The sequence below is a fragment of the Bos grunniens genome, chromosome 28, assembly GCF_055505025.1.
Source record: "Bos grunniens cultivar Pamir isolate PY7600 chromosome 28, Bosgru_T2T1.0, whole genome shotgun sequence".
Classification (NCBI taxonomy): domain Eukaryota; kingdom Metazoa; phylum Chordata; class Mammalia; order Artiodactyla; family Bovidae; genus Bos; species Bos grunniens.
In genome coordinates, this window is record NC_141192.1 from 45769275 (window position 1) to 45795315 (window position 26041).

The following is a 26041-nucleotide window of genomic DNA, read 5'->3' on the forward strand; positions in this document are numbered from 1 at the left end:
AGAGTACTGGAGTTGGGTGCCATTGCCTTCTCCAACTGGTAGACTAGTAGTGCTCAAATATGAGCAGACATTAGAATCACCTGGAGGACTTGTGAGCATAATTGTTGTTCAGTTTAGGTCTTATGGAATTTGAGGATAATATACTGAAAGATACAAAAAAGTAATCGATTGTTTGTGCCTAGAGGTCAGGAGACAGAGCCTGGGGGAGAGAGATGGAGTCTGATTGCGCAGATGATCCCTGAAGCTGTTAGGCATTGAAAAGTGCCCACAGGATGAGAATCAAGTGGGGCCTGACATGCAGATGAACGTTTATGCAATGGGCAGGGGAAAGCTGCATGGGACAGGTGAAGAGCAGTTAGAGAGGTGGGGCAGAGAGACAGATAAAAGACAGATGGAGGAGTAAGTGATACCAAACAATGCTAAGAGGTCAAGGAAGAGTGAGATTGAAAAGTAGTCATTGAATTTGCCAAAGTTATTGTTAGTAACCTTGCAGATATAGAGAGCAGTGTGGGTTGGATGTATGTGTGTTTTTTTTCGGGGAGGGGTGGGGGACGCTGTCCAGGTCTCTGCATGCTGAAGCTGGATGAAGGGTCAGGGTAAGCTGGGGAGGCAGGAAGGGGTCAGTGCAGGAGTGTGATGATCACCAGAGGCCTTGTGTCAGGGTTGTTATGAGAAGGGAAATACCTCTTTAAATAAAAGCTTGGGCATGTTTAGAGCATGTGCAGATGCTGATAGGAGGGACCCTATAGAGAAGGAGAATTGATGGATAGCGTGTGGTCCTGAGAGTGTCAGAGGGATAGGATTTGTAGCTCAGCTCAGGGTTGGCCTGGGACACAAGTAGCAACACCTGTGTGTGAAAAGAGACCAGGAAAGGGGGATGCAGTGCAGGTGGGCCTTTCTTACAGGTGGCTCACGGGAAGGTGAGGGAGTGCTGGCAGCGACCGTGTTTGCTCTGTGTTAGGAGACTTTGACCTCTGCACTGAGTGAGTAGGGGTGTGTAAGGCCAAATGTTTGAAAATAGCGTGGAAATGTTTCATGTGGATGCACAGAACCATCACTGAGAACAGGTGGGAGGAAAAAGGGTGCTTCTGGAGGCTGGTGGGGGTACAGGGTGGGGATAATGTTGACTCCACCCCAGGACTGGGTGCAGCAAAGGCGAAGCAGTACACACCTCTCTGGCTGGTGCTTTGCTGGATGGGTGATATATCTGAAGGTCAGTGAGGATGGGAGTTGGGAGTGGAGTTATCAGGTGAAGTCACTCGAGCTCAGAAAGGAGGAGTGAATTACCTGTGGCTGCAGTACTTTGGACAGCCAGAAATCTGTCTCCCAACAGTCAGGTCAGTTGCTTTTCTCCACACCACCCTGCCTTCGTGAGAAGAAGAACTTCTGACTGAAACAGATTCTCAATTTCCCTGTGTTCTTGGTGGTTAGTAGTCCCAGCACATTCATTAATGAAGTTGGGTATGAGTGTTAGCTTTAACAAAGTAATCCTATGACTTCTATGAATGTTCTGTAAAGAATCTTGGACATTTTTAAAGCTGTTTGAGAGAGATGTTGGGGATCCTTGTAGTAAATACTAGGGATTCAAAGACGGAAGACAGCCTAGGAAGACTGGAGCAAGTATTAGTAGCACGAGAAATCTGTGTGAACAATAAGGACCCCAAGATGTACTTTACTGCCCTCAGAGGAGGACTTTAAAAATGAGAATTTTTCCATGATGTTTCATATAAAAATGTTGGTGTCACCGGTTCACTTGGAACAATCGCCTGGAAGAAGGTCAGTTTTGATCAGAGACTGAAGGGATGGGCTAAGGGTGCTGCTCAGAAGTGTGTTGGCATGTCTGGATACCTGTGAGTTTAGAGAGACCACACTTGAGCCTGCAGGTAGGAGTGAGGTGCTTGGGTGTCATCACCATTGTTTCAAAGGCCAAACTTCCTGAGGCACCAGATGGTCCGTGTTGAAGGTCTTACTGATCCTGTAAAGGGCATGAGAATAGGCTAGCCTTGAAAGCAAACTCAAAATATAACTGAAATTAGAGATTGGTATGAATGGGATCTGAAAATGCCCTCATTTTATAGTAAATATTGGTTTTATGTTGTCTGTATATCTATTGAAGGTGGATGGGGAAGAGGACAGTTAGACACATGGAATCCTTGGGTCACAGGACACAGTGGAGAAAACCTTTCTTTCTCATTTTCTATTACAAATGCAGCCAATATTTACTAAAATGGGAGGGGAGCCTCAGATTCCAAATAGATGGCAGCAGAACCCAAGGCAAGATTCGAGGAGAAATCCTGCATGACTTAACTTATATGCCAATCTTGACTTAATGCTTTGCAAACAGGAGCTGTTCGGGAGACAGGCTCTGCAATTCCTGCACCTAGTGGCAGAGGGTCTTTGAGGGGCCCTGTTGGTGCATCCACCACCATTCTGCCCAAGTGTCAGTTACAAAACTGAAATACAGTGGTCTTCGTATGCTGACTGATTTCACAGTATTTGGGGAAAGTATGTGCTGAAGTTTGCTATCTAATAAGACAAAATTTACTCTCACAGAGGATACATTGACTTGATTTTAAAATATGCAAATTTATTGGGTGCTCATTTGATAGTGTAATTTCAGTTGGCAACTGCAATAGGCACATCCTTTAAAGCGCTATCATGGGACTTCCATGGTGGTCCAGTGGCTAGGACTCTGTGCTTCCACTGCAGGGGGCCTGGGTTTGATCCCTGGTTAGGAAACTAAGATCCCACATGCAGTGCAGCATGGCCAAAAAAAGAAGAATTGTATCCTGACAAAGCAGAAGTTTGAGACTCACTGTGGGTACCAGCATTGAGGGCCTACAGGTGGGTGATGCTTTCCTCAGTGTTAGCAGGAAAGCATGGGAGGAATGATTAGTCAGTCAGTTCAGTCGTTCAGTCATGTCAATTAGGTCCACAGCAAATGCAGGTTGAGTGAGTTCACATGGTCTTGTTGGTTGCCCCAGTTCAGGCGTTAGGAATGAGGAGATTCAGGGAACTGGGACTCATTTCTTGTTCTTGATGCCATGAGACACATCCTGTAGATGATCTGTGGCTTTGAGGATCATGATAACAAAACTAAGTTGTTTCCATACTTCATCGCTTCTCTGTTTTGCAGAATAAATAAATAAGTACGCCAGCAGCAGTTAAGAGGGAAACTAAAAGTGGTCTCAGGTCCCCTATCTTTGTCATCAGGGAGCTTTTTTTCTGTTCTTAAAAAAAGTGTTTATTTTCACAGTGCCTTCCCCAAAGTAGACCTTGCCCAAAAAGTGAAAGTGGAATCATTAGTCACTCAGTCATGTCTGATTCTTTGTAACCCATGGGCTGTAGCCCGCCAGGCTCCTTTGTCCATGATATTCTCCAGGCAAAAATACTGGAGTGGGTTGTTACTCCCTTCTCCAGGGGATCTTCCCTAGGGATCAAACCCATGTTTCCTTGGTTGCAGGCAGATTCTTTACCATCTGAGTCACCAAGTAGGCCTCAATGAACTACATTTTTACAGCAACATAATTAACAGCAAAAACCTATGAAAAGCAGACAGCATGATGAAGGGCCAAGCACTCAGTGTTTAACAGGGATCACTTAAATTGATTAATTTAAACTTAAACCATTTGTTTATTTACTCCTACTTCCATTTTATGATGTGAAAACTGAAAATTAATGTCACTTGGTAAGTCACATAGTTTTTTGAGCAGCAGGTGGAATCCAAACCCAGGAAAGCTGACTCCACATCTTGTGCCTCGTCTTCACCTCCCACAGCTGACCTGTTGCCAAAGCTGTTGAATCAGAGATACTTCTGTCCCTCAGACAGGCGGGAGGCAAAGGCCTCCAACCCTTGCCCCTTCTGCAGTAGAGCATCCTCCCGTAAGTTAAGGGTGGCCATCAGCCTGTAGCCATGGTTCTCTGTGGAGCATGTGGTTCTGAAGTGTTTACTACTGAACAAAATCCATGTGTAAGTGGACCCACACTATTCCAACCCAAGTTGTTCAAGGGTCAGCTTTCTCTCTAGAAACTCGGGCCTTGTTTCTCTTCCTTGTCATCACTCTGGTGCAGCTCACTTAAGCCTCTTACTTGGCTTCCATGGTCCCCCTCTGCCCCTCAGCTCCTTTCCCACAGATGAGCCATCCTGTCACACCTACTGAAGCTGCTCACCCTCACCTGAGGTGACACCAGAGCCCTCACTCACACCTGCAGGGTCCCTTCAGTGAACTCTTGGCTGGGGCTGTAGCCTCATCTGCTACTCCTCTCTGCCACATTATTGTGCTGCCCAGATAGCTTCCTAAGATTCTAACCTGGCCCTTGTTCTTGGAAAGTTCGATTGGCTGGGCCTGAGGTTGACTCCTGGAAATAGGGGTTTTGATCAGCCAGGTTTGGAAAGGCCTTACTCTACGAAATGTGTTCTGTGAAAATTAGTTGCTGCTTCTCTGTGAAAGCTGCTTTTTGCCTTTTTATCTTTAACTCCAAGGAGTTCCTACCTTTGAATTCTCATGAGATTGAGCTCAGCTGATGAGGGCTTCTGGGCTAACACAAACTTAATGACCCCAAAACAAATACAGAATAGTTCAGGTTGCAGTCATATTAGGGAAAATAATCCAGTATTTTGAATGATGAGGTTGATGAAGTTAAAGGATTTTTTTGTACTTTTCTGACTGAGCACGTTCTCAGTTCAAGCTAGGGACAACTCCCTTCAGTTGAATTTTCAGTTAAAAGACATCTTTCTTTTTAGAGACAACAGTTTTTATTACATTGAATTTGCTAAGCAGTATATCTCCTTTAGCTAAAGGATTAACTTGTGTTGGAATATTCTTTCACTTTTAAGTATTTGTACAAAATTTTGTGAAGGAGCTTGTATTAAGATATAAAGATCATGGATGCTTACAGATATGGTGGGCTACAAATCAGATGTAGTGAACACAAAGGGTTGGTGGGCACTGGTTAACCTCTTCTGTACCCAGCAGTAAATGACCAGTGATCAGACAAGACATCAGGCCACCCCATGTTCTCCTCAAATATGAGCAAAAAGCAGTGTCTGAGCGTGAGAGTTTCACAAGGTAAGATCAAACAAACACCATTAAGGCACCTTCTGCTCAGAATCTTGTTGGATCATAACTTTAACTGACATCACACTGACATTTAATAATATCTTGAGATTGAAATCCAGCTAAAGAGCACTGAGCTAGGAGGTGAAAATTGACTTTGTTTTGAAATTCTGTTTCTAGTTTTTTTACCTCACTGGTGCAATGAAGTCCTGCAAATAACAGTAACATTTGTGAAATCCTTACTTTGCCAAGGATTTTACACGTCATTTGATCTTATAACACTTTCTAACTCCCTGGGACCTATTATTATTGTCTATTTTAGAGAGAAGGGAGCCTGGGCATTGCAATTGGCAGGAGATGGTCCCCATCTAAGTCTGTTGAACTCTGAAATGCCTCCTCTTGACTACTGTGTCTGTTGTGCAGAGGCCGTTGAGTGTATTAGAATCTTCATAGTCTATGTTAGCATCTCACAAGTATGAAGTTGAAGTGAAAGTCGCTCAGTTGTGTCCTATTCTTTGTGACCCCATGGACTATACAGTCCATGGAATTCTCCAGGCCAGGAGTGGGTAGCTTTTCCCTTCTCCAGGGGATCTTCCCAATCCAGGGATTGAACCCAGGTCTCCTGCATTGTGGGTGGATTCTTTACCAGTTGAGCCACAAGGAAAGCCCAAGAATACTGGAGTGAGTAGCCTATCCCTTCTCCAGCAGATCTTCCCGACCCAGGAATTGAAACAGAGTTTCCTGCATTGCAGACGGATTCTTTACCAACTGAGCTATGAGGGAAGCCCATACATCTCACAAGTATGGTCTAAGACAAATGCACAGGTTCTAACAGGACCCTTCCTATGTTAATAACTTGGTCTTTATTGTTATTATTTTTAAAATGTTATTCATTTATTTTTGTTTGTACTGGGTCTTTGCTTTGTGAGGGCTTTTTCTCTAGTTGTGGCAAGTGGAGGCTTCTCTCTAGTTGTGGTGTGTGAGCTTCTCATTGTAGTGGCTTCTTTTGTTGCAGAGCAAGGGCTTTTGAACTTTCAGGCTTCAGTAGAGCTTGGGCTCAGTAGTTGTGGCACATGAGCTTAGTTACCCCACAGCATGTGGAATCTTCTTGGACCAGGGATTGAACCCGTGACCCATGCAGGCAGATTCTTAACCACTGGACCACCAGGGAAGCCCAAATCCTTGGTCTTTAGAAATGGCTGCTCAGGGCCTCTGTTTTGTGCAAACTGTGTTTGCACTCTATGATGACCATAGCTGTGGTCATAGTGGCAGCTCTGACCACTAATCATCCCAGTCTCCCTGAAAGCACCATCCAGGCACCTTGTCTGTAAGAAGTAGAGCTTGTCATGGATTTTTACCTGGCTTCCCAATGGCTGCAGGTGGTTGGTAACACATTTTAAGGCTGAGTCTTTATTTTAGCTTCTGTTTCTGTGGAAGAGACTCAACAGCAGCTGTAACAAATGTGCGATTGATACTTCTCTTTGGTCTGTATTTTCCTGGAGCAAATTGTCAAAATTCACCTTCTGCTAATACCTTTGAGAAAGCATAGACTCCAATATGGGAAACCTGGATTTTGAGGGAGGGGCGTCCTGTCCAGAAAACTCAGGAATGCAGTTTTCTGTAGTACTTCCTTCTAGTGAAGAAAGTTTCATTACAGGCATTTGGATATTCTCAGTTTAGCTTGGCATTGTGTCTGTTAGTCACTCAGTTGTGCCTGACTCTTCTTGACCCCAGGGACTGTAGCCTGCCAGGCTCCTCTGTCCATGAAATTATCTAGGCAAGGATACTGCAGTGGGTTGCCATTCCCTTCTCCAGGGGATCTTCCCGACCCAGGGATCAAACCCAGGTATTCTGCATTGCATGCAGATTCTTTACTATCTGAGCCATGAGGGAAGCCCTCAGCTTGGTGTTGGTCAGTATCTAATTATGAGACTGGATTGCTAATGAGCAGTGCTCTGCCCCACCCTGAGCAGGACTCTGTGGTTCCAGCACAGGGACCAAGGATGCTGTTCTCAGGCAGGCCTGGCTCTCAGCCCTCCTTGCTTATTCCTCCTCATGGGTGGATACCTCCAAGAGCCCTGACATTGATAGCATATACATCATACTCCCCTCCATCTAATTCAGTCCTGGTCTCTCCCCCAGGCTCTGGCTAAACCAGTGTGTCCTTGTCTGGGCCCTTTTGTTACTCTGAGCTATTATTCCTCCCACCCCACGGATTTCTTTTACTTCTACCTTTAACTTAAAGTTGGTTTCTTTTTATCAGTTCATAGTTGTTTGAAATCCCACCAAAAAAAGATACACCATGCCCACGGGCAAAGGAGAAGCCCCAACAAGACTGTAGGAGGGGCAAAATCACATTTAGAATCAAACCCCATAACTGCCAGAGATGCTTGGAGGGCTCAAACAAAACTTTGTATGCACTAGGATCCACAGACCCCACAAGAGACTGGGGTCCCTGCCTTTGAGTGTCTGAGTATCTCCTGCAAAACCATGGCTCAGCGGTGGCCTGCTGCAGGGACAGGGGCTCTGGCTGCAGCAGACCTGGGAGGTGTGACATGTGAGCCCCACCACAGAGCCACTGAGTAGACAACCCACAAACTGAAGAACAATTGTCCCAAAGAAGTTCTTGCATTGTTGTGAAAGTTCTAGGGCCTACAACAGATTTTCTAACCTGGAGATCTGGAAAAGAGACTGAGAACCCCAGGGAATTTGACTTTGAAGGCCAGTGGGATTTGATTACAGAACTTACAGAGGACTGGGGAAACAAACTCTTGGAGAGCACAAACGGAACCTTGTGTGCACTGGGATCCAGGAAAAAGGAGCAGTGACCTTACAAGAGACTGAGCCAGACTTGCCTGTGAGTGTCCAGGAGTCTCAGGCAGAGGTATGGGTCAACAGTGACCTGCCATGGGGTCAGGGACATTGAATACAACAGTGCCTGCATAAGTCCTTTTGAAGGAGGTTGCTGCCATAACCTCTACCATACTTTGGCCTCAGGCAAAACTACAGGGAGGGAACATAGCCCCACCCATCAACAGAAAATTGGATTAAAGATTTATTGAGCATGGCCCTGCCCATCAGACCAAGACCCAGATTCCCCCACATCCAGTCCCTCCCATCAGGAAGCTTCTACAAGCCTCTTATCCTTATCCATCAGAGGGCAGGCAGAATGGAAACCACAATTGCAGAAAACTAACCAAACTGATCACTTGGATCATAGCCTTGTCTAACCCAGTGAAACTATGAGCCATGTCATGTAGGGTCACCAAAACAGAAAAGTCATGGTGGAGAGTTCTGATAAAACATGGTCCACTGAAGAAGGGAATGGCAAACCACTTCAGTATTCTTACCTTGAGAATCCCATGAACAGTATGAAAAGGTGAAAAGATATGACACTGAAAGATGAACACCCCAAGTTGGTAGGTGCCCAATATGCTACTGGAGAAGAGTGGAGGAATAGCTCCAAAAAGAATGAAGATGCTGAGCTAAAGTGGAAACAATGCCCAGTTGTGGATGTGACTGGTGATGGATGTAAAGTCTAATGCTTTAAAGAACACTGTTTCAAAGGAACCTGGAGTGTTAGGTTTATGAATCAAGCTAAATTGGGAGTGGTCAAACAGGAGATGGCAAGAGTGAGCATCAACATTTTAGGAATCAAACTAAAATGGACTGGAACTGGCTAATTTAATTCAGATGACCATTATATCTACTATGGCAGGCAAGAATCCCTTGGTAGAAATGGAGTAGCCCTCATAGTCAACAAAAAGTCCAAAATGCGGTACTAGGGTGCAATCTCAAAAATGACAGAAAGGTCTCTGTTCACTTTCAAGGCAAATCTTTCAATATCACAGTAATCCAAATCTATGCCCCAAAGACTAATGCTAAAAAAACTGAACAGTTCTATAATAACCTACAAGACCTTCTAGAACTAACACCAAAAAAAAAAAAAAAAAGATAGGGGACTTCATCATAGGGGACTGGAATGCAAAAATAGGAAGTCAAGAGATACCTGGAATAACAGGCAACTTTGGCCTTGGAGTACAAAATGAAGAGGGCAAAGGCTAACAGGTTTGCCAAGAGAACACACTGGTCATAGCAAACACCCTCTTTCAACAACACAAGAGACGACTCTACACATGGACATTACTAGATGGTCAATACTGAAATCAGATTGATTACATTCTTTGCAGCTGAAGATGGAGAAGCTCTATGCAGTTAGCAAAAATAAATAAATAAATAAATAAAATAAATAAAGACTGGGAGTTGACTGTGGCTCAGATCATGAACTCCTTATTGACAAATTCAGACTTAAATTGAAAAAAGTAGGGAAAATCACTAGACCATTCAGGTATGACCTAAATCAAATCCCTTATGATTATACAGTGGAAGTGACAAACAGATTCAATGGATTAGATCTGATAGACAGAGTACTGAAGAACTATAGACAGAGGTTCATGACTTTGTACAGGAGACCGTGATCAAGACCATCCCCAAGAAAAATAAATGCAAAAAGGAAAAATGATTGTCTGAGGAGGCCTTACAAATAGCTGAGAAAACAAGACTAGTGAAAGTCAAAAGAAAAAAAGATATATCCATCTGAATGCAAAGTTCCAAAGAATAGCAAGGAGAGATAAGAAAGCCTTCCTAGTGATCAACGCAAAGAAATAGAGGAAAACAATAGAATGTGAGAGAAAAGAGTTCTCCAAGAAAATTAGAGATACCAAGGGAACGTTTCATGCAACTCCACTTCAGTTGGTCAGTTGTGTCAACTCTTTGCAACACAATGGACTGCAGCATGTCAGGCTTCCCTGTCCATCACCAACTCCCGGAGTTTTCAAACTCGTGTCCATTGAGTCAGTGATGCCATCTAAGCATCTCATCCTCTGTTATCCCTTCTCTTCCTGCCTTCAATCTTTCCCAGCATCAGTGTCTTTTCCAGTAAGTCAGTTCTTCTCATCAGGTGGCCAAAGTATTGGAGTTTCAGCTTCATCATCAGTCCTTCCAATTTTCCTTTAGGATGGACTGGTTAATCTCCTTACAGTCCAAGGGACTCTGTAGAGTCCTCTCCAACACCACAGTTCAAAAGCATCAATTCTTCAGCACTCAGCCTTCTTTATAGTCCAACTCTCACATCCATACATGACTACTGGAAAAACCATAGCTTTGATTAGAAGGACCTTTGTTGGTAAAGTAATGTCTCTGCTTTCTAAAATGTTGTCTAGGTCGGTCATAGCTTTTCTTCCAAAGAGAAGCATCTTTTAATTTCCTGGCTGCAATCACCATCTGCAGTGATTTTGGAGCCCCCCAAAATAAAGTGTGACACTGTTTCCCCGCCCCTCCCTACTGTTTCCCCATATTTGCCATGAAGTGCTGGGACTGCCATGATCTTAGTTTTCTGAATATTGAGTTTTAAGCCAACTTTTTCACTTGCCTCTTTCACTTTCATCAAGAGGCTCTTTAGTTTTTCTTCACTTTCTACCATAAGGGTGACGTTATCTGCATATCTGAGGTTATTTATATTTATCCCAGCAATCTTGATTCCAGCTTGTGCTTCATCTAGCCCAGAATTTCTCATGATATACTGTGCATATAAGTTAAATTAGCATGGTGACAATATACAGCTTTGGCATACTCCTTTTCCTATTTGGATCCAGTCTGGTTTTCCATGTTCAGTTCTAACTATTGCTTCCTAACCTGCATACAGATTTCTCAAGAGGCAGATTAGGTGGTCTGGTATTTCCATCTCTTGAAGAATTTCCCACAGTTTGTTGTGATCCACACAGTCAGAGGCTTTGACATAGTCAATAAAGCAGAAATAGATGTTTTTCTGGAACTCTCTTGCTTTTTCAATGATCCAGTGGATGTTGGCAATTTGATCTCTGGTTCCTCTGCCTTTTCTAAATCCAGCTTGAACATCTGGAAGTTCATGGTTTATGTATTGTTGAAGCCTGGCTTGGGGGATTTTGAGCATTACTTTACTAGCATGTGAGATGAGTGCAATTGTGTGGTAGTTTGAACATTTTTTGGCATTGCCTTTCTTTGGGATTGGAATGAAAACTGACTTTTTCCAGTCCTGTGGCCACTGCTGACTTTTCCAAATTTGCTGGCCAATTGAGTGCAGCACTTTCACAGATTCATCTTTCAGGATTTGAAATAGCTCAACTGGAATTCTATCACCTCCACTAGGTTTGTTCATAGTGATGCTTAAAGGTGGGCACAATAAAGGACAGAAATGGTATGGACCTAACAGAAGCAGAAGGTATGAAGAAAAGGTGGCAAGAATACACAGAAGAACTATACAAAAATGATGTTAATGACCCAGATAATGGCAATGGTGTGATCACTTGCCTAGAGCCAGACATCCTGGAGTGCAAAATCAAGTGAGCCTTAGGAAGCATCATTACAAACAAAGCTAGTAGAGGTGATGGAATTCCAGCTGAGCTATTTCAAATGCTAAAAGATGATGCTGTGAAAGTCCTGCACTCACTATGCCAGCAAATTTGGAAAACTCAGCAGTGGCCATAGGACTGGAAAAGGTCAGTTTTCATTCCAACCCCAAATAATGTTCAAACTACTGCACAATTTCACTCATCTCACATGCTAGCAAAATATGCTCAAAATTCTCCAAGTGAGGCTTCAATAGTATGTGAAATGAGAATTTCCATATGTTCAAGCTGGATTTAGAAAAGGCAGAGGAATCAGAGATCAAATTGCCAACATCTGTTGGATCATTGAAAAAGCAAGAGATTTCCAGAAAAAACATCTACTTCTGCTTCTTTGACTATGCTAAAGTCTTTGTGTGGATCACAACAAACTGGAAAATTCTTAAAGAGATGAGAATACCAAACCAGCTTACTTGACTACTGAGAAACCTATATGCAGGTCAAGAAGCAACAGTTGGAAATGAACATGGAACAGTGGACTGTTTCCAAATTGGGAAAGAAGTATGTCAAGGTTGTATATTGTCACCTTGATTATTTAACTTATATGTAGAGTACATCATGTGAAATGCCAGGTGGGATGAAGCACAAGCTAGAACTAAGATTGGAGGGAGAAATATTAATAACCTAGGATATGCAGGTGAAACCACCATTACTGCAGAAAGTGTTGGGGGAATTAAAGAGCCTCTTGATGAAAGTGAAAGAGGAGAATGAAAAAGCTGGCTTAAAACAACAATCAAAAAACAAAGTTAATCGCAACTGGTCCCATCAGTTCAGTTTAGTCACTCAGTCGTGTCCGACTCTTTGCGACCCCATGAATCATAGTACTCCAGGCCTCCCTGTCCATCACCAACTCCTGGAGCTCACTCAGACTCAAGTCCATTGAGTCAGTGATGCCACCCAGCCATCTCATCCTCTGTTGTCCCCTTCTCCTCCTGACCCCAACCCATCCCAGCATCAAGGTCTTTTCCAATGAGTCAACTCTTCGCATGAGGTGGCCAAAGTACTGGAGTTTCAGCTTTAGCATCATTCCTTCCAAAGAAATCCCAGGGCTGATCTCCTTCAGAATGAACAGGTTGGGTCTCCTTGCAGTCAAGGGACTCTGAAGAGTTTTCTCCAACACCACAGTTCAAAAGCATCAATTCTTCAGTGCTCAGCCTTCTTCACAGTCCAACTCTCACATCTATACATGACCACTGGAAAACCATAGCCTTGACTAGATGGACCTTTGTTGGCAAAGTAATGTCTCTGCTTTTTAATATGCTATCTAGTTTTGTCATAACTTTCCTTCCTAGGTGTAAGCGTCTTTCAATTTCCTGGCTGCAATCACCATCTGCAGTGATTTTGGAGCCCCAGAAAATAAAGTCTGACACTGTTTCCATTGTTTCCCCATCTATTTCCCATGAAGTGATGGAACCAGGTGCCATGATCTTAGTTCTCTGAATGTTGAGCTTTAAGCCAACTTTTTCATTCTCCTCTTTCACTTTCATCAAGAGGCTTTTTAGTTCCTCTTCACTTTCTGCCATAAAGGTGGTGTCATCTGCATATCTGAGGTTATTGATATTTCTCCCAGCAATCTTGATTCCAGCTTGTGCTTCTTCCAGCCTAGAGTTTCTCATGATGTACTCTGCCTATAAGTTAAATAAGCAGTGTGACAATATACAGCCTTGACATAACTCCTTTTCCTATTTGGAACCAGTCTGTTGTTCCATGTCCAGTTCTAACTGTTGCTTCCTGACCTGCATACAGGTTTCTCAAGAGGCAGGTCAGGTGGTCTGGTATTCCCATTTCTTTCAGAATTTTCCACAGTTTATTGTGATCCACCCAGTCAAAGGCATCACTTCATTCCAAATAGATGGAGAAACAATGGAAACAGTGACAGACTTTATATTCTTGATTCTAGAATCACTGCAGATAGTGACTGCATCCATGAAATTAAAAGATGCTTGCTTCTTGGAAGAAAAGCTATGACTGTCCTAGACAGAATATTAAAAAGCACAAAATTTAGTTGAACAACAAAGGTCTTTCTAGTCAACGTTATGTTTCTTTCAGTGGTCATGTATGAATGTGAGAGTTGGATCATAAAGAAAATTGAGCACCAAAAAACTGATGCTCTTTAACTTTGGTGTTGGAGAAGACTCTTGAGAGTCCCTTGGACTGCAGGAAATTCAAACCAGTCAATCGTAAAGGAAATCTGCCCTTAATGTTCACTGGAAGGACTGATGTTGAAACTGAAACTCTAGTACTTTGGCCACCTGATGCAAAGAACTGACTCACTAGAAAAGACTCTGATGCTGGGAAAGATTGAAGGCAGGAGGAGAAGGGGACAACAGAGGATGAGATGGTTGGATTGCATCACATACTTGATGGACATGAGTTTGAGTAAGCTCTGGGAGTTGGTGACGAACAGGGAAGCCTGGCGTGTTGCATTCCATGGGGTTACAAAGAGTTGGACATGACTGAGTGACTGAACTGAACTTAAAATTGGTTTCTTTTTATCAGATGATAGTTGTTTGAAATCTCTATGTGTGTTTGCTTTCTCTTTGGTTCCCTTAATTTCATAGTGAGTGTGTGTGTGTGTGTGTGCGCACGCGTGCACGCATGTGTGCGCATGCACACATGCATCAGCACCTTCCTACCAGGCTATCCCCTCCCTCTACCTGCTCTCATATCACTGGTAACTTCAGCACGATGGCCCATTAGCCTGTCTCCATTTCTGCTGAGAGCTGGAGGCTCTCATAGAAACAAAGTCGTGCTACATACCATCCATAGAAACAAAGTCGTGCTACATACCAATTAGGAATTCTGTTTCTGGAACCCTTTCTGCTCTACTAAGCAGGTCTGTGCAGAGATGAACTTGCATTTCTCAGTGTTTGACCTCCTGGATTTTCCACTTTACTGCTCATTGCTTCTGACTCTCCTCCTCAGAGCTGTCAGAAGTTTTTGCAGGAAGTCCACAGAACTTTCAGGAGGCCTTTTCTTTCTTTCTTTCTTTTTTTTTCTAATTTTATTTTATTTTTAAACTTTACATAATTGTATTAGTTTTGCCAAATATCAAAATGAATCTGCCACAGGTATACATGTGTTCCCCATCCCGAACCCTCCTCCCTCCTCCCTCCCCATACCATCCCTCTGGGCCGTCCCAGTGCACCAGCCCCAAGCATCCAGCATCGTGCATCGAACCTGGACTGGCAACTCGTTTCCTACATGATATTTTACATGTTTCATTGCCATTCTCCCAAATCTTCCCACCCTCTCCCTCTCCCACAGAGTCCAAAAGACTGTTCTATACATCAGTGTCTCTTTTGCTGTCTCGTACACCGGGTTATTGTTACCATCTTTCTAAATTCCATATATATGCGTTAGTATACTGTATTTATGTTTTTCCTTCTGGCTTACTTCACTCTGTATAATAGGCTCCAGTTTCATCCACCTCATTAGAACTGATTCAAATGTATTCTTTTTAATGGCTGAGTAATACTCCATTGTGTATATGTACCACAGCTTTCTTATCCATTCATCTGCTGATGGACATCTAGGTTGCTTCCATGTCTTGGCTATTATAAACAGTGCTGCGATGAACATTGGGGTACATGTGTCTCTTTCCCTGCTGGTTTCCTCAGTGTGTATGCCCAGCAGTGGGATTGCTGGGTCATAAGGCAGCAGGAGGCCTTTTCTTAGCCGCTTGCTTACTCTTGATCGCTCAGCACACGTTTAATCCCCTACCACCTGCTGTTGGCCCTTCCCTGTTTCAAATGTCTTTCTTTCTATTCAGCAACCATCCAACCCATTCATTCTGTGCTGGGACTCCTCATTTAGGGGAAGTCTATAGTTTTATGTGATCTTCCTTGATTTCATCTTATAAGGACTGATTTTTTTTATTTTTACAAATGTCTGGAAAACTTGCTTCTACTTTTCAACCAGTATGTGTTCTTTATTATCCAATTTCCAAGCCCATCAACATATTTCAGATATTTCTGAAATGATGACTATTCCCTTAATTTTGAGAATTCATTTTCCTTACTTCTAGATGGATCTCAGGCCATTTTAAACAATTCTTCCTGGAAACTCCCTTTCACTTCACTTGCTATAAAACAGATTTTTTTCCCTTTCTTCTTCCTGCTGCTAAAACGTATTGATAGAAAGCAAAAGAGACATTGATGTATAGAACAGTATTTTGGACTCTGTGGGAGAGGGAGAGGGTGGGATGATTTGGGAGAATGGCATTGAAACATGTATAATATCATATATGAAACAAGTCACCAGTCCAGGTTCGATGCACAATACTGGAGGCTTGGGGTTGGTGCACTGGGATGACCCAGAGGGATGGTATTGGGAGGGAGGAGGGAGGAGGGTTCAGGATGGGGAAGACATGTATACCTGTGGCGGATTCATTTTGATATATGGCAAAACCAATACAGTATTGTAAAGTTAAAAAATAAAATTAAATTAAATTAAAAAAAGAGAAAGTATAGTCCTTACAATTCTTCCCCTCACCCCCTTGTCTTTACACACATATGTAAAGACAGTGCATATGTGTGCATATGCACTGACTTGCATGCAAGTGCCAACCTCCCGTCACATCTGTAGGCTCTGACTGTGCATGTCTATCTGCTGAAAGCCTTGACCTCCATGTTCCATTGACATCTCAGATTCAGCTTATCTGAAATCAGACTCCTTTGCAAAATGTGAAGTGATCCTTCTTTCTTGAAGGCATGACTGTGGCTTCCTTCCACCTGCCTCTGCCCTGGGGCCCTGTGGCCCCTACCTGTGCCCCTCAGCTCTTGGGAAGCCTGCCTCTGAGTCAAGGACTCCACCACCTACTTTGGGCAAGAGCCTGGATCAGTCTTCACACTTCCCACCTGCTTACTGTCATGGCTCATTCTCACCAGGACTGGGTCTGCTCTGCTTTGCTGAGAGCCCCAGTTGCTGCTCATGTGGTGTACACCCCTGCCTTAACTTCTCTCCATTGTGACTGTCCCTGGCTCCCTGAAGGTGAAGTGAAGTGAAGTCACTCAGTATTGTCTGACTCTTTGCGACCCCGTGGACTGTAGCCTGCCAGGCTCCTCTGTCCACGGGATTCTCCAGGCAAGAATACTGAAGTGGGTTGCTATTTCCTTCTCCAGGTGATCTTCCCAACCCAGGGATTGAACCCGGGTCTCCTGCATTGCCAGCAGATGCTTTATCCTCTGGGCCACTAGGGAAGCCCCAGGTGCCCCACAATTCTCTGTCCCTGGTCTGCCAATTTCAACCTTGTCCTGAGTGCTCTCAAGCCATTAGTTTTGGTTTCCAATAATAATTTTCATTTCTTTAGTGTCAAGTTTTGTTTTTAAATATTTCTAAAATCCTTCCAGGAAGTTTTCCTGATCATCTTAACCAGGGGGAACCTGGCTTCATATTGAATCACTGCCCCAGAGGTACTTTTCCTGAGATTCCTGTCAGTCTTCCATTTTACAGTATGTTTGCACCTTTTATAAAATGCCCATGGGATTTTGACTGAAGTGTTTTGAGTTTAGACGCACTTGAGTTTGAGTCCTAGCTTGTTTACCTTGTAACTATATGATTTGGGGCAAATTATTTATTTGAGGCCCAGTTTTTTCATCCACAAAGTGAGGAAAGTCAAAGGGATTTTGATAAGGATTAAATGACATATCAGGTACTTAGGCAAGTGAAGTGATGTTTGGAGTGTATAGTTAGATTCCCAGGGGGTTTGAGTCTTGGCACTTGCCCCATGGCATTGGTCAGCTCCCATGGCCTCTATGGTCCTGTTACTACTTGGTAAAGATACATGCCCAAGACAGAGTGGGTGTCAGAGCCATCTTATTGTTCTTGTTGATACATGCATACCTGAATGTCTCCAGTCACTGTCCACATATCTCATTCTTCCTTAGTTCTCCCTTCTGCCTCCTCATAAGCTGGTTGTTTACAGACGAGGAAGCACAAGGCTCCACAGCTAAGCTTCTAGAAAATGATGGTGCCGGGATTTATGATTTAAACTGAGGAGTTGCCTGGCTTAAAGTTTATGTACTTTGTGTGAGATCATGATGAAGCTAACATGCAATAGGGGATTCTGCCAGTGTTAGTATCCATACCCACCTAGGAATAGCACATCTTCATGTCTCAGGGGAGCTCCTGCTTAACTGGGGGTGGGGAGCACACAGACCACATGTGAAAGAAGAATTGCAGGTGCTAAATGTGCTGTGGGAACACAATTCCACGCTTAAATTCCTGGCATAGGACATGGGGAGAAGGCCCCCACCACACCCAGATAGGGGGCATTCATAGTGGTACTTGAAGGCTAAGTAAGAGTTTGCCAGGTGGAAAGCCAAGGGGTCTTTGAGAGAAATCATCTGCCCCAGAAGCATGGGGCTCTGATGGATCCTGGCACATCCAGAAAACAGGGAGTCATCTGGGGTGGCAGGAGCAAAGGGGCCCTTGAGGAGTATGGGAGGAGATGTGCTGGGCAGAAGGCCATGGGTCAGGGCACATGCATAGGCCAGACCAGGACACAGAATTCTGTCACAGAATCATTGGAGATCTGTAAGGTGTTTTCCTGGCAGGAGATGGGTGTGCTTGTTGTTGCTTTAGCTGAGGTCTCCCTGCACAGTGGGAGGTGGCTGCATGAGTGTGGCAACCAAGGAAGAGATTACTGAAATCTTTTAAACAAGATTTGAGAGCTGGAGCAATTGAGGTGAATGACAGTCTCATTTTAGAGATGGATCTGAATTGGAGATGGTTGGTTTCAGCTAATGACTAGACTTAGAATGTGCAGGGTTGTCAAAAATCAACAGGTTTCTAGATTGGGAGGTCAGATGGAAGATGTAATTTTTGAGTAATTTTAAATAATTCATACTCTTAAAGTTTTTGAACAATTCTCAGTTTGTCAATGAAAGGACTCCTTAGTTACATCATTTAACAGCAAACAGCAAACCTGATTAGATGACTTTTAAAAATGGTGGCTGGGACTTGGGAAGGCTCTTGCAAAGAGAAGCTTTCAGCTTGGTTTGAGGCAGATCAAAACCATTCATCTAAATTCCATTCCAGCCTGCTTATGAAATTTTATTTTAGGATACTTGAGATTTATTGATTACTTGCTGAAAAGACTGAAGTCTCTGTATGGGAGCTTCTATTTAATTCATTTGTGTTGCTCATGCTATGGTTTTAAAGGCATGCTGGGATTGTCTTGCTCCATCAAGAAGCTGGCTCCCTCAGTGGTGTGGGAGGCAGTGCTGGCAGGCCTGCATCTCTGAAACAGAGGCCATGAACTTGCCTCACAGGAAGGGCTTTTTTTAATTTTTATTTTTTTGGCTTTTTTTTTTAAAAGAAAAACAAAGACACTTCTAATGTCTGAATTAGAGCAGGACAGGGTCAGCAGGCACTTGGAGCCTGGGATGGTAAGAGAAATCCACTTTTGTGGTGAAAAGCTTCATGCAACATAGAAAAGGTGTGTTGGGCTCTGCCTCCTAAAAAGATAAAGCAAAATGTTCTGACCAAGGAGATGGAATTTGAGTGTCTGCAGGTGAGTAAATGTTGAACAGACATAGTGGTTAATCATCTGAGCAATAATTTATGCTAAAGACAAGAAAAAAGGAAAACTAAGGCTTAGAAATACAAATATATTGTGCTACTTGAGAAACCTTTTGAAATCTTTAGAAACAGTGAAAGAACAGAATTTATAATTTGGAGTTCATTTTCTCTTCTTTTCTAGTGACTTAATTTTTATTTTTATTTAGTTGTAGGGTAATTGCTTTACAATGTTATGTTGGTTTCTGCCATACAACAACATGAATTAGTTATAACTCTATACATATCAGACTTAAATTGAAGAAAGTAGGGAAAACCACTAGACCATTCAGGTATGACCTAAATCAAATCCCTTATGATTATACAGTGGAAGTGAGAAATAGATTTAAGGGCCTAGATCTGATAGATAGAGTGCCTGATGAACTATGGAATGAGGTTTGTGACATTGTATAGGAGACAGGGATCAAGACCATCCCCATGGAAAAGAAATGCAAAAAAGCAAAATGGCTGTCTGGGGAGGCCTTACAAATAGCTGTGAAAAGAGAAGCAAAAAGCACAGGAGAAAAGGAAAGATATAAACATCTGAATGCAGAGTTCAAAAGAATAGCAAGAAGAGATAAGAAAGCCTTCCTGAGCGATCAATGCAAAGAAATAGAGGAAAACAACAGAATGGGAAAGACTAGAGATCTCTTCAAGAAAATTAGAGATACCAAGGGAACATTTCATGCAAAGATGGACTCGATAAAGGACAGAAATGGTATGGACCTAATAGAAGCAGAAGATATTAAGAAGAGGTGGCAAGAATACACAGAAGAACTGTACAAAAAAGATCTTCATGACTCAGATAATCATGATGGTATGATCACTGACCTAGAGCCAGACATCCTGGAATGTGAAGTCAAGTGGGCTTTAGAAAGCGTCACTATGAACAAAGCTAGTGGAGGTGATGGAATTCCAGTTGAGCTATTCCAAATCCTGAAAGATGATGCTGTAAAAATGCCTCACTCAATTGGCCAGCAAATTTGGGAAACTCAGCAGTGGCCACAGGACTGGAAAAGGTCAGTTTTCATTCCAATCCCAAAGAAAGGCAATGTCAAAGAATGCTCAAACTATCGCACAATTGCACTCATCTCACATGCTAGTAAAGTCATGCTCAAAATTCTCTAAACCAGGCTTCAGCAATACGTGAACCGTGAACTTCCTGATGTTCAAGCTGGTTTTAGAAAAGGCAGAGGAACCAGAGATCAAATTGCCAACATCTGCTGGACCATGAAAAAGCAATAGAGTTCCAGAAAAACATCTATTTATGCTTTATTGACTATGTCAAAGCATTTTACTGTGTAAATCACAATAAACTGTGGGAAATTCTGAAAGAGATGGGAATACCAGACCACCTGACCTGCCTCTTGAGAAACCTGTATGCAGGTCAGGAAGCAACAGTTAGAACTGGACATAGAACAGACTGGTCCAAAATAGGAAAAGGAGTATGTCAAGGCTGTATATTGTCATCCTGCTTATTTAACTTATATGCAGAGTACATCATGAGAAATGCTCTGCTGGAAGAAGCACAAGCTGGAATCAAGATTGCTGGGAGAAATATCAATAACCTCAGATATGCAGATGACACCACCTTTATGGTAGAAAGTGAAGAGGAACTCAAAAGCCTCTTGATGAAAGTGAAAGAGGAGAGTGAAAAAGTTGGCTTAAAGCTCAACATTCAGAAAACGAAGATCATGGCATCTGGTCCCATCACTTCATGGGAAATAGATGGGGAAACAATGGAAATAGTGTCAGACTTAATTTTTTTGGGCTCCAGGATCACTGCAGATGGTGACTGCAGCCATGAAATTAAAAGACGCTTACTCCTTGGAAGGAAAGTTATGACCAACCTAGATAGCGTATTCAAAAGCAGAGACATTACTTTGCCAACAAAGGTCCATCTAGTCAAGGCTATGGTTTTTCCTGTGGTCATGTATGAATGTGAGAGTTGGACTGTGAAGAAAGCTGAGTGCTGAAGAATTGATACTTTTGAAATGTGGTGTTGGAGAAGACTCTTGAGAGTCCCTTGGACTACAAGGAGATCCAACCAGTCCATTCTGAAGGAGATCAGCCCTGGGATTTCTTTGGAAGGAATGATGCTAAAGCTGAAACTCCAGTACTTTGGCCACCTCATGCGAAGAGTTGACTCATTGGAAAAGACTCTGATGCTGGGAGGGATTGGAGGCAGGAGGAGAAGGGGACGACAGAGGATGAGATGGCTGGATGGCATCACTGACTCGATGGACATGAGTCTGAGTGAACTCCGGGAGTTAGTGATGGACAGGGTGGCCTGGTGTGCTGCGATTCCTGGGGTCGCAAAGAGTCGGACACGACTGGGCAACTGAACTGAACTGAACTGAACTATACATATATCCTCCCTCTTGAGCTTCCCTTCCATGCCCCCTGCATTCTGCCCCCTAGGTTATCTAGTGTCTTCATTCCTTCCATGCAGATAGGTTTATCAGTACCATTTTTCTAGATTCCATATATATTCATTAATTTATATTTGTTTTTCTCTTTCTGACTTACTTCACTCTGTATAACACGCTCTAGGTTCATCCACCTCACTACAACTGACACAAATTCGTTCCTTTTTATGGGTGAGTAATATTCCATTGTATATATGTACCACAATTTCTTTATCCATTAGTCTCTCAGTGGACACCTACGTTGCTTCCATGTCCTTGCTGTTATAAATAGTGCTGCAGTGAACGTTACGTTGACTGTGTATTTCAGAATTGTGATTTTCTCAGTTTATTTGTCTAGTAAGGGGGTTGCTGGATCATATGGTCATTTTATTCCTAGTCTTTAAGGAATCTCCATCGTGTTCTCTGTAGTGGCTGTATCAGGTTAGGTTCCCACCAACAGGGCAATAGGGTCCCTTTCTCCACATATTCTCCAAGCATTTATTTTTTGATGGTGGTTATTCTGACTTATGTACTTGTGTTAGTCACTCAGTCATGTCCGACTCTCTCTGACTCCATGGACTGTAGCCAGCAGGCTCCTCTCTGCATAGAATTCTTCAGGCAAGAATACTAGAATGGGTTGCCATTTCCTTCTTCAGGGAAACTTCCCAACCCAGAGATTAAACCCAGGTTTCCTGCATTGCAGGTGGATTCTTTACCATCGAGTAGTGCCTGGGAAGTGGTACCAGCTGTGAAGTACCTGGTGTGAGGTGATACTTCATTGCAGTTTTGATTTGCATTTCTCTAGTAATGAGTGATGTTGAGCATCTTTTCATATGTTTATTGGCTATCTATATGTTATCTTTGGAGAAATGTCTATTTAGGTTCTCTGCCTATTTTGATTGGATTGTTTGTTTTTCTGATTTTTGAACTGCTTATATGTTTCAGAGAATAATCCTTTGTCAGTTGCTTCATTTGCAATTGTTTTCTCCAATTCTGAGGGTTGTCTTTTCATCTTGTTTACAGTTTCCTTTGTTATGCAGAAACTTTTAAGTTTACTTAGGTCCCATGTGTTGACTTTTGTTTTTATTAACATTATTCTAGGAGGTGGGTCAGAGAGGATCTTACTGTGATTTATGTCAAAGAGTGTTCTGCCTGTTTTCCTCTAAGAGTTTTATAGTTTCTGACCTTAAATTAAAGTCTTTAATCAATTTTGAGTTTATTTTTATGTATGGTGTTAGGAAGTGTTCCAGTTTCATTCTTTTATAATACATGTAGCTGTCTAGTTTTGCCAGCACCACTTATTGAAAGTGAAGTTGCTCAGTCGTGTCCCGATTCTTTGCGACCCCATGGACTGTAGTCTACCAGGCTCCTCCGTCCATGGGATTTTCCAGGACAGAATACTGGAGTGGGTTGCCATTTCTTTCTCCAGGGGATCTTCCTGACCCAGGGATTGAACATCTGGGTCTCCTGCATTGTAGGCAGATGCTTTACCCTCTGAGCCACCAGGGAGCCACTTATTGAAGAGGCTGTCTTTTCTCCATTGTATATTCTTGGCGCCTTCATCAAAGATAAGGTGCCCATAAATGTATGGTCTTATTTGTGGGCTTTCTATCTTATTCCATTGGTCTGTATTTCTGTTTTTATGCCAGTAACATACATGTCTTGATGACTGTAGCTTTACAGTATAGTCTGAAGTCAGGAAGATTGATTCCTCCAGCTTCGCTTTTCTTTCTCAAGAATGCTTTGGCTATTCAGGGTCTTGTGTGTTCCCATACAAATTGTAAAATATTTTGTTCTAGTTTTGTGGAAAATGTTATTTATCATTTGATAAGGACTGCATTGAATCTGTAGATTGCTTTGGGTGGTATAGTCATTTTCACAGTATTGCTTCTTCCAATCCAAGAACGTGGTTTGTCAGTCCATATGGTTGTGTCATTTTAAAAATTTCTTTCATCAGTGTCTTGCAGTTTTCTGCATACCGTTCTTTTGTCACTTTAGATAGTTTTATCCCTAGGTATTTTATTCTTTTTGTTTCAGTGATAAATGTCATTGTTTCCTAAATTTCTCTTTCTGATTATTCATCGTCAGTGTGTTGGAATGCAGGAGATTTCTGTGCATTAATTTTGTATCCTGTAACTTTGCTAAATTCATTGATTATATTCTGATGGCATCTTTACTGTTTTCTATGTATAGTATCACATCATCTGCAAATAGTGAGAATTTTACATCTTTTTTTCCAATCTGTTGCTGCAGCTGCTACTGCTAAGTCGCTTCAGTTGTGTCTGACTCTGTGTGACCCCATAGTTGGCAGCCCAACAGGCTGCTCTGTCCCTGGGATTCTCCACGCAAGAATATTGGACTGGGTTGCCATTTCCTTCTCCAATGCATGCATGCATGCTAAATCGCTTCAGTCGTGTCTGACTCTGTGCTACCCTGTGGACAGCAGCCCACCAAGCTCCTCTGTCCACAGGATCCTCTAGGCAAGAATACTGGCGTGGGTTGCCATTTCCTTCTCCACTTTTCCAATCTGGATTCCTTCTATTTCTTTTCTTACTGATTGCCATGTCTAGGTCTTCTAAAACGATATTGAATAACAATGGTGAGAATGGGTACCCTTGTTTTGTTCCTGATCTTAGAGGAAATGCTTTCAGTTTCTCACCATTGAGAATAATGTTTGCTGTGGGTTTGTCATATATAACCTTTATCATGTTGATGTAGGTGGCTCAGTGGTAAAGAATACACCTACCAATGCAGGAGACTTGGATTTGATACCTGGGTCAGGAAGATACCCCAGAGAAGGAAATGGCAACTCACTCCAGTATTCTTGTATGAGAAATCCCATGGATACAGGAGGCTGGCAGGCTACAGTCTGTGTGGTCACAAAAGAGTTGGACACAACTTAATGACTTAACAACAACAAAAGTTTCCTTCTGTGCCGATTTTTTGGAGAGTTTGTTAAATCATAAATGGATACTTAATTTTGTGGAAGACTTTCTCTACATCTATTTTGATGATCATATGTTTTTTGTTTTTAATTTGTTAGTATTTTGTATCACATTGATTGTTTTACATATGTTGAAGAATTCTTACATCCCTGGGATAAACTCCACTTGATCATGTTTTTCTTATTTCTTGAAGTAGAATTGTATTGCTCTAAACTTCCCTCATAGAACTGCTTTTGCTGTATTCCATAGGTCTTGGGTTGTCATGTTTTTATTGTTACTTGTTTATAGATATCTTTTGACTTCCTCTTGGATTTCTTAGTGATCTCTTGGTTATTTAAAAGTGTATTGTTTAGTCTCCACGTGTTTGTGGTTTTTTTTTTAATAGTTTTTTTTTTCTGGTAATTGATATCTATCTAATCTTATAACATTTTGGTCATAAAAAATGACTCATACAATTGTAATTTTCTTAAATTAACCAGGGGTTGACTTTGTGACCCATGTTGTGATCTTTCCTGGAGAATGTCCCATGTGTACCTCAGAAAAAAAGTATATTTTATTGCTTTTGGATGGAATATCCTGTAGATATAAGTTAGGTCCATATGGTCTAATGTATCTTTTTTTTATGTTTCTGACATAATTTTATTATTTTTAAAAATTTATTATTATTAATTATTTACTTTACAATATTGTATTGGTTTTGCCATACATCAACATAAGTCTTGTGTTTCATTATTAATTTTTTGTTTGGATGATCTATCTTTGGTCTGAGTGATAGTGTTAAAGTCTCCTGCTGTTACTGTGTTACTGTTGATTTCCCCTTTTGTAGTTGTTAGCATTTGCCTTATGTATTGTGCTCCTATGTTGAGTGAATATATATTTATAACTATTATATCTTCTTCTTGGATTGATCTGTTGGTTATTATGTAGTATCCTTTCTTGTCTGATGTAATATCCTTTATTTTAAAGTCTGTTTTATCTGATATGAGTATTGCTACTCCAGCTTTCTTTTGATTTACATTCATATGAAATCTCTTTTCCAAGTCCTTTACTTTTAGTATGTACATGTCCTTGGCCTGAAGTATGTCTATTGTAAATAGCATATATATGGATATTGTTTTTGTATCCATTTGGTTGGAGCATTTAATCCATTTCCATTTAAGGTAGTTTTTGATATATATGATTCTGTTACCATTTACTTTATTGTTTTGGGTTTGCTTTTGTTGGTCTTTTCTTTCCTTGTGTTTCTTGTCTAGAGAAGTTCCTTTAGCATTTGTTGTAAAGCTGGTTTGGTGTTGCTGAATTCTCTTAACTTTTGCTTAAATTAAAAAAGCTTTCAATTTCTCCATCTAGTCTGAATGAGATCTTTGCTGGTTAGGGTAATCTTGGTTGTAGTTTTTTCCCTTTCATCACTTTCAGTATATTCTGCCACTCCCTCTGGCCTGCAGAGTTTCTGCTGAAAGATCAGCTGTTAACCTTATGCGGATTCCTTTGTATGTTATTTGTTGCTTTTCCCTTGCTGCTTTTAATACCTTTTCTTTGTGTTTAATTTTTGTTAGTTTGATTAATATGTGTCTTGGTGTGTTTCTCTTCAGGCTTATCTTGTATGGGACTCTCTGGGCTTCCTGGAT

At 42.0% G+C, this 26041-nt stretch overlaps 1 long non-coding RNA gene across 2 annotated transcripts in view; it reads left to right on the forward strand.

Annotated features, from left to right (window-relative positions):
- Positions 1-560: 560 nt before the first annotated feature.
- LOC147343303 (uncharacterized) overlaps positions 561-26041 on the forward strand; it is a 49404-nt gene continuing 23923 nt past the window's right edge. Inside the window, exon 1 of one of the 2 annotated variants that reach the window (XR_015156675.1) lies at positions 561-983. This is a non-coding gene — a long non-coding RNA (uncharacterized LOC147343303). Of the gene's footprint in view, positions 1068-26041 lie in introns of both variants that reach the window. The other variant, XR_015156673.1, reaches the window with a different exon arrangement.